Source organism: Chrysochloris asiatica, unplaced genomic scaffold (genome assembly GCF_000296735.1).
Source record: "Chrysochloris asiatica unplaced genomic scaffold, ChrAsi1.0 scaffold00241, whole genome shotgun sequence".
Classification (NCBI taxonomy): domain Eukaryota; kingdom Metazoa; phylum Chordata; class Mammalia; order Afrosoricida; family Chrysochloridae; genus Chrysochloris; species Chrysochloris asiatica.
The window spans coordinates 1,271,371-1,281,027 of NW_006408759.1; the positions used below are offsets into that span (position 1 = coordinate 1,271,371).

Sequence of the window (9,657 nt, forward strand, 5' to 3'; positions counted from 1 at the left end):
AGGCACCCCTATAGTCACCAGAATGGAGGTACGCACACAGCAAGGGACCAACGAAAAGATACCCAAAAAAAGGAAAAAAAGAATGTACACACCTCTATCTCTGCGGCTCTGTCAGGCGTCCATGGCTGCTCTGATCCTTTCCCCGCTTGGCCCCACATAAAATGGCGGCTCCTGGAGCAGCTGAGCGTCCCGAACCAGGAAGCAATGGATTTCTTGCTTCTGCCACAAACTCCCCAGCTGTAAGTCTTCCAACCTTCTATATATTTATTCCTTTATATGTGGTTCAGAGTACTGGGACCATTCCCTGAGCCTTCTTGGTCCTGTATTCTGTGTTGTTCTCGGCCGAGCTCATCACTACACTTCCACCCGATCCACCATCTTTTTCTGGAAGTCTCCTATTTCATTTTTGACAACTTCCAATTTTACTAGATTTATACTTCATATATTCCATGTTCGGATTATTAGTGGATTTTTACAGCTGTTTCTCCTCATTTTGAGTTGTGACCCATCAGCAAAAGAAGGTTCTAAAAGCTTTAATCCATTCACATCATCATAGTCAACTCTACTTTGCGGAGGCAACTCTTCCCCAGTCGTATTTTGAGTGCCTTCCAACCTGAGTGGCACATCTTTAGCACTATATCTGACAATGCTCTGCTGCTTTCATAAGGTTTTCAGTGGCTAAACATTGAGAAGTTGTCCATCTCATCTTCTTCCTAGTCTGTCTTCATCTGGAAGTTCAGCTGAAATCTATGTACTATGGGTAACCCTGCTGGTATTTAAAATATCTGTGGCATAGCTTCCAGCTTCACAACACTCAAACCATCAAAGTAGGACAAACTGACAGACGAGTGGTAGGTCAGAAACTTAAATGTCAGTTAATTACCCAGAGCTGTTGGCTTAGGTCTTTTCCTTATAACTGTTCTCACAGGATATCCACTGCTTAAGAAAATGTGGTTTGCCAGGAGGGCTGGTCTGAAGTCCCTTTGCCCCACTGCTTGGTCCCCAGACCAGTGTCAGATCCAGTGAGCCAGAGAATCCCACACAGCTATAAATTAGCATTTTAACTTCCTTAAAGGGAAGAAAGTGTGAAGAAGGAATGGAGAAGTTATTTTGTAAACAAAGGCAACAGTATTTCTAAAGTGAGAAGGATGGAGCATTTCTGCCCATCCCTCTTTGTCTGCCACCCCCTGGGGTTGGGTTCAACAGTTTGGCACCTAGAAATTCCCTGCCTCCATATCAGAAGGATCTCAGACATCAGCTAAGTCTCTAAGCTTTGCTATATCTAATTCTATAACCACATTTCATTTCACAGAAGAGAGACAGGAGGGGACTAACCAGGCTCTCTAAGATTGTTTCCTTTCTCTGCAGTGGGGTGTAGAGTATTGTTCTGGGAAGGCAGGAGTAACAAAAACCAACCCAGCATATTCCATGCATGGGAAAGAGGCAGTGAAAATTACTTTGTGATTTTTTTCCTCTGGGCTTCTGCACCAGTGACTGTTCTAGAGACCTCTCCCATTAGATGACTTGAGCAGCTGCTACTGTGCTCATTCAGGCATGAAATGGGCCATTTAATGTGCCTTTTTTCCCTACTATTATGTAAAGCAGTTATTTTAGACTAAGATAAAGTCTGAAAAATTATACAGTAAAAATGAAAATTTGGAGGACGTTTTTCTGTATGAAAATGGGTGTGCTTGTGTCATGTTTTTTCAGTGTTGAACTCTAAGTTGAACCATTATTCTAGGTGCTGGGATACAACGATGCAGTTATTCACATAATATATCCAAACCCCTACCTTGAGCAAAGGAGCTCTGGTAGTGTAGTGGTTACGAATCAGGCTGCAAACCTTAAGGTCAGCAGTTCGAAACTACCAGCTGTTCTGTGGGAGAAAGACAAAGCTTCTGCTCCCATAATGATTTCCAGCCTCAGAAACCCTATACAGGGTTGCTATGAGTCAGAACTGACTTCACGGCACATAACCACCACCTTGAGCTAAGAGTTCTGAAGTAGCACTGTAGTATAAGCACTGGACAGCATGGTCAGTTTGAACTGAAAGGTCAGCTGTTCAAACCCACCAGCCGCTCCTCAGAAACTAAAAAGGTTGCTATGAGTTGGAACCAACTCGACAGCAAATAACAACTCTCACCACCATGAGCTAGGAACTCCCTGGGTGATCACAAATAGTTAATGTGCTTGTTGCTGACTGAAAGGTTGGACATTTGTGTCCACCCACAGCTTGGTGTGGCACTATGGGATAAAGCACTGGACCACAAGGTCCATTTGAACTACAAGTTTGGTAGTGCAAGCTCACCAACTGCTCCTTGGAAACCCTCCACAGGGTCGCTGTGAGTCAGAACTTACTCAACAGTACTTAACAACAACAACAAGGCCCCTGGGAAGAACAACCTGGTGATCTACTTTAGAAAAAGCAGTCCTTGAAAACCCTTTGGGGCACAGTTCTACTCTGATACACGTGGAATCACAATGAGTTAGAATCAATTTGACAGCAACTGGTTTGGCTTGGGTTTACCATGAGCTAAGTGTTCCCTAAGGAGCTCTGGTAGCATAGTGGTTACGAATCGGGCTGCAAACCTTAAGGTCAGCGGTTCGAAACTACCAGCCGCTTCACGGGAGAAAGATGAGGCTTTCTACTCCCGTAAAGATTTACAGCCTTGGAAACCCTGTACAGGGTCGCTATGGGTTGGAATCGACTCAACGGCACTTAACAACAACAAAGTTTTCTCTGGTGCAGCATGGTAACTGATAGGAAGGGATACTTGGTTTTCTCTGTCACCATGCTAACAATGGATGATATTAACAGATTGAAAGGCTATGAAAGTTATGGTGGAAGCACCAAATGGAGTTGATTTCAACCGGTCATTTCCTCTTGGGCTAGCCTTCCTACCACAGGGGTTGAAGGAAACTGACAAATAGGTCATGGATGTGATAATAGAGACACCAGATTGTATTCAGAATTTATGGATTGTAGAGTCCTGGTGTGGCATTGTGTGTTCAAGTTGTGGGTCAGACTGCAAAGCCTTTTGAACTGCAAGGTTGGTGTTTCAAGCTCACCAGCTGCTCCTCGGAAATCCTTTATAGGGTCGCTATGGGTCAGAACCAACTCAATGGCACTTAACAACAACAAAGTTAGTTCAGGAGTGCATCTCAGATGCTGCCCAAAACTCAGAGAACTTCTTAGTCAATTGGCTCTACTTTTAGACTTTGGAATCCCTGGGAAGTCAGTAGGATCCTGGGAATGTTCTAGAACTCTGTGCCCGTGCTCTTTCCAGCCCATCCCTACCACTCCAGGATATCCTGAGTTCCCAGGCCAGCCTGACTCTTGATGGCAGCTCAGTGATGGCTTCTCTCTGAGGATTTAGCACTGAGGGTTCCCTGCGCTGTGCTCACTCAGCAGTGCTTCAGCTGGGGTGTTTCATCCCGTGAGTAGGAACAAGCAGGTAAGTGCACACTAAGAAATACGGCAGGAGCACACTTCACTTCCTCATAGTCCACTTCATAAATGCAGATGGCATTGAGCATCTTTTCATCTCTCCCTAAGAAATCTACTCTGGGAACTTCCATTTAAGGTGTCCAGCAAAAGCTGCTGCTTCAAGTAGTTTTCCCCTCCCAGTTGCCCTTCCTCTCTGCTGCTATTTGCACTGGGAGTGTACATTGAAAGCCTGGAGTCCCCACCATTGACTTCCTCCTAATGAGAAAATTCCTCTGCCCTTGGTATCTAGAGACTGACCCTCCTAAGACACAAATCCTCTTTGTGCCCAGCTTATCTCCAGCTGCTACCCTGATAAATAGTCCAGCTCACAACAGCCTGGGGAAGCTGACCCCTTGAAACGAAGCTCTTCATTATTAACAACACAGACAGGGAAGCAAACTGGAGGAAATAGTTAAGGACGAACTCAAACACACCAGGCCAGTTTTACCTTGGTCACATAGAGTAGGAAGTAATGCCAAGGTTTTTCCCTCAGAAAAGACAAAACAAAAAAACCCTGCAATTTATTTTCTTTTATTGCTGCGTTTAACGAATTAGCTGTTTTCAGTGCCATCTGCTATGCTAGTGGCCTTCTTCCTTATGTGTTTCGTCCCCCGTGTTTGCCACCTTATTCTTTCGATGATTGTGATGATTATGTAACTCCTGTTGGCTTGGTCTAATGTTCAAGCACAGCCAAGTGTTTAGCCTGCTTCGTGGACTAACTCAGCGCAATTTAGAACAACTCACTGTGGTTATTATGAGACTGCTTTGGGTTGGTGAGGGCCACCTTTAAGGACAGTGAAGTCTGGCCTTGAGATAGGGACCGTGGATGCCATCAGACCTATGGAGGGACGTTCATCAGCAAATGTAAATGAGCTTCTCTTTCACCCTGAGCTCGCACAGGACTTCGCCTCTTGCTAGTAGGGTAAAGTCTGGACTACCATCCTATATTAACTTCCTCACAGACCCTCATAAAATCAAACCCACTAGTATTTAGTAGATTCCGACTCATATTGACCCTATATAGGCTTTCTAAGACTATGAATCTTTTCTGGGGCAGACAGCCTCCTCTTTCTCCCTCAGAGTGACTTGTGGGTTTGAACTGCTGACCTCGCGGTTAGCCCAACCCCTAACCCCAGCACCACCAGGGCTCCTGTGGCAGTCTCCTGGTATCTGTAAATTCTGTTTCTATTAACCCATTGTGCTCAGTTTGAATTCTGGGTCTGTGTCAAGTGTGTCAGAAAAAGTCTTTCCAGCAGACCTGGCAAATTCTTTCTAGAGCTGTACAGCTTAAAATGCTTATTGATGAAGATCAAAGACCACAATCTTCGGTATGGGTTGTATCTCAAAGTAAAGAAAACAAAAATCCTTACCACTAGACCAATAACACCAAGATAAGCAGAGAGTGCGCACTCCCAGAAGTGGCGGCATTAAATGGTTGCAGATGCAGCAGGCTGGTTGTGGTCCTATAGGGCTCCAGCAGAAGCCCACCTGTAGCCGCATCGCTGAGATTCCATCACCATGTTTGAGGCGAGTCTGGTCCAGGGCTCCATCCTGAAAAAATTGCTACAGGCACTAAAGAGCCTCATCAGTGAGGCCTGCTGGGACCTCAGCTGCGGCTGCGTGAACCTGCCTGCAGAGTATGGATTCCTCCGACGGCTCCCTTGTACGGCTCACTCTGTGCTCAGAGGGCTTAGACACCTAGCACTGTGACTGCAAATTGGCCATGGGCATGTACGTAACCAGCATATCCAAAATGCTGAAATGTACTGACAATGAATAAAGACATCATTACACTAAGGGCTGAAGATAATGCGGACACCTTGGCACTAGTATTTGAATCACCAAAGCAAGCAAAAGTTTCAGACTATGAAATGAAGTTAATGAATTGAGATGTTGAACAACTTGTACAGCAACAACTATACAGCTGTGTAGTGAAGGTGCTATCTGGTGAATTTGCACGTATATGCCGAGATCTCAGTCATATTGGAGATACTGTTTTCATTTGCTATGCAAAAGATGAAGTGGATTTTTCTGCAAGTGGAGAACTTGGAAATGGAAACATTGCATTGTCACAAACAAGTAATGTTGATGAAGAGAAGGAGGCAGTTACCATAGAGATGAATGAACAAGTTCAGCTAACTTTTGCTTTTAGATACCTGAATTTCTTTACAAAAGCCACTCCACTCTCTCCAACAGTTACACTCAGTGTGTCTGCTGATGCACCCCTTGTTGTAGTATAAAAATTGTTGATATGGAACATTTAAAGTACTATTTCTCCCAAGATTGATGATGAAGAAGCATCTTAGACACACTTAAAATCCAAGAAAATTAACAAAGCTCTTTGAGAACTGCTTGAGATACCAGTATGTACTTAAATTAAGTCTTTCCATCACAAAATTTGTACCTCTGAATTCATAGGTAGATATTTTCTGTAAATAACCTATTTTTTCCTCTACTCTATAAAACTTTGTTTAAAGAATAGATGTCCAAAGTCACATCTGCACTAGAAATATGTATGTCGTATCTAGAAGTACTCTTACGCGTTTTATAATAAAAGGGTCTTAACTAAATACAGTTTTAAATTGAGTGTTTTCATTTTAAATAAAGTTAACTATTTCAAATGTAAAAAACAAAAGATAAATGGAGAAAAGATTGAAGTTGGTAAAGGCTTCAATTTGCTTAGATCAACCATCATCACTCATGGAAGCAGCACTCAAGAAATCAAATGATATACTGCATTATGCAAATCTGCATAAGGTCTCTTTAAACTGTTCAGAGCAAAGATGGACGGAGGTATGCCTGACACATATGCATGTGAAAGTTGGACAATGAGTAAGGAAGACTATAGAAGAATTGATGCATTTGAGTTATGGTATTGGAGGAGAATATTAAAAGTACCATGGACTGCCAGGAGAACAAACAAATCTGTGTTGGAAGAATCATAGCTGAATGCTCCTTAGAAGCCAGGATGGTGAAACTTTGTCTTCCGTACTTTGGACATATTATCAGGAAGGACCGGTCCCTGGAGAAGGACATCATGCTTGGTAAAGTGGTTGTTGTTGTTGTTAAGTGCCGTCGAGTCAGTTCCGACCCATAGCGACCCTGTACAGGGTTTCCGAGGCTGTAAGTCTTTACTGGAGCAGAAAGCCTCATCTTTCTCCCATGGAGTGGCTGGTGGTCTCGAACTGCTGACCTTGCGGTTCACAGCCAGATTCATAACCACTACACTACCAGAGTTCCTTGGTAAAGTGGAAGGCCAGGGATAAAAGAGGAAGACCCCAATGAGACGGATTGGCACATTGGCAGCAGCAAGGGACTGAAGAGTAGCAACAACTGTGAGATTGGCATAGGACCATTGTGCATAAAGTCACTATGAATTGGAACCAACTTGATGGCACCTAACAACAACAACAACAAGGTGTGATGTTTGAGTCTTCCGGAGAGACTGTGTGGTCAGCGGGGAATGATTTTGTTTGTAATAAAGGTGAAGGGTGAGGCTGTGGTCAGAGGCCCTGGACATGCCTCTCTGCAACCCCCAACCTCATATATCAGAAGAGATCTGCTGATGTAGTTCAGAAAGGACACAGCCTTGAAAGCCCTTTGAGGCACAGTTCTACTCTGCACACCTTTACTCTGCCATACCTGGGGTTGCCATGATCAGCGAGAAAATGAGAAAAATGGCAACTGTTTTGGTTTTTGGTTTTATGTATTTTGGCTGACCCAGGAAGCCCTGTGGTAGAGCACTTGGGAAAAGTGTCAGGTGGTTCTCCGACACGTAAAGCAGCTACAACCCAGCCCCCAGCCAACCAACCCTGCCAGCTTCATCCACCACTGCTGCCTCTCTGCTCCAGTACCCTAGTCACCCCAAACGGAATACCCAGAGCTGCTTCCATACCTCTGCTCAAGGCAGTCCATCTGCCTGGTCATCCTTCTGCCTTCTCTTCTCTTGCCTCTGACATGGCCAGTTACCCCTCCATCCAGGATTTCTTCCCTGACATCACCCCCAACCTTAGGCTGGGCTAAAAGACTCTCCTCTGCTCTCTGGTGGCATCTCATGCATTCCTCCACATGGCTCTTTCCCAGTGATAAGGAAGGTGACTGCCACTGTCTGTATCTCCCATGAGTTTCTGAGCTATTCAAGGGCAAAGACCATGTCATTTTCATCTCCTACTTCTCAGGCACATCATTGTTGTTAAGTGCCTTTGAGTCAGTTCAGACCCATAGCGGCCCTGTATAGGAGCAGCTGGTGATCTTGAACCACCAACTTTGCAGTTCAAACAGCTTTGCAGTCTTGTGCATTAACCCTTAGTGCCACGGGCACATCATAGGAGCTTAATAAAGTTGTGCTCAGAACTGCTCTAAACTCAAGGAACTCATAATTTAATCTGAGATATTTCTAATATGGAGTCCCTGGGTAGCACAAACGATTAAGGTAATCAAAAACTTGACAATATGAATCCATCCGGAAGCACCTTGAAGAAAGGGCCTAGCAATCTACTTCCAAACGCCCCTGAAAACCCTATTGAGTACTGTTCTATTACAATACCTCTTGAAAGTGTTGAAGAGCAAAGATGTCAGTCTGAGGAATAAGGTGTGCCTGACCCAAGTCATGGTACTTTCAATAACCTCATATGCATGCGAAAGCTGGACAGTGAATAGGGAAGACCATAGAAGAATTGATGCATTGAGTTATGGTGTTGGAGGAGAATATTGAAAGTACCATGGACTGCCAAAAGAACAAACCAATCTGTGTTGGAAGACGTATGGCCAGAATGCTCCTTGGAAGTCAGGATGGCCAGACTTCATCTCTCATACTTTGGACATATTGTCAGGAGGGACCAGTCCCTGGAAAGGATACCTTGTTTGGTAAAGTGGAGGGTCAGAGAAAAAGAGAAAGATGCCCAACTAGATGGATTGACACAGTGGCAGCAGCAATGGGCTCAGGTATAATAATGATTGTGAGGTTGGCCTAGAACTGAGCAGTGTTTTATTTGGTTGTGCATAGAGTTGCTATGAATAGGTGCCAACTCTATGGCTCCTAACAACAACAATTCTATCTGACACACATGGGTCGCCATGAGTCAGTGTCAAAATAGAATCGATGAGATTAGACTGGGATCCCACTGAGGTCTGCTGACACCCACCCCTTCATCTCCTCCTCACACCTTACAGCCCCTCCCCACAGATGGTATCTGTCCCTGATCACAGACTGCACAAAGAAGGATTGAACGAAACCATTGTCAAAGCAGAAAATGAAATGGGCTCATTTCTCTCCAGCCAGAGAGAATTCGTTAGAAAATTCTGTTCCCTGGACAGGGACCACCTTACAGTGTAGCCAACAGAAGCAAGCACTATGTCCAGCCTAATGTACGAATAGCCTCCCTTGCCCATCCCTGTTAGCCACTGTTCATATTTATACATACCTGAATTACAGTTCTAAATATTCACATTTTACCATTTTCAGCTTTGATGCTTTATTTTTATATATTTAAAGTCCCTATCTATTCCAGTCCACCACACATCTGTTAGTTTGTCATACTGTGGTAGCTTGTGAGTTGCTGTGATTCTGAAAGCTATGCCACCAGTATTTTAAACAACCAGCAGGGTCACCCATGGTGGACAGGTTTCAGATGAGTTTCCAGACAAAGACAGACTAGAAGAAGGAGTGACGAACTAATTCCAAATATTTAGTCACTGAAAACCTTATGAATAGCAAAGAAACACTGTCAGATATAGTGCCAGAAAATGAGCCCATCAGGTTGGAAGGCACTCAAAGTACGACTGGGGAAGAGCTGCCTCCTCAAAGTAAAGTTGACCATGATGATGCAAATGGAGTAAAGCCGGTGGGAGTAAAGCCCTCTGGACCTTCATTTGCTGATGGGGCACAACCCAAAATGAAGAGAAACAGCTGTAAACAATCATTAGTAATTGGAACATGGAATATATGAAGTATGAATATAGGAAAATTGGAAATTGTCAAAAAGGAAATGGAACGCATAAACATTGAGATCTTAGGCATTAGTGACCTGAAATGGACTGGTATTGGCCATTTATAATCTGACAACCACATGGTTAACTATGCCAGGAATGACAAATTCAAGAGGAATGGTGTTGCATTTATTGTCAAAAAGAACATATCCAGGTCAGTCATGAGGTACAATGCTGTCTGT

At 44.0% G+C, this 9,657-nt stretch overlaps 1 pseudogene; it reads left to right on the forward strand.

Annotated features, from left to right (window-relative positions):
• Nucleotides 1-5,005: 5,005 nt before the first annotated feature.
• Nucleotides 5,006-5,793, forward strand: LOC102813121 (annotated as a pseudogene).
• The last annotated feature ends 3,864 nt before the right edge of the window (nt 5,794-9,657 follow it).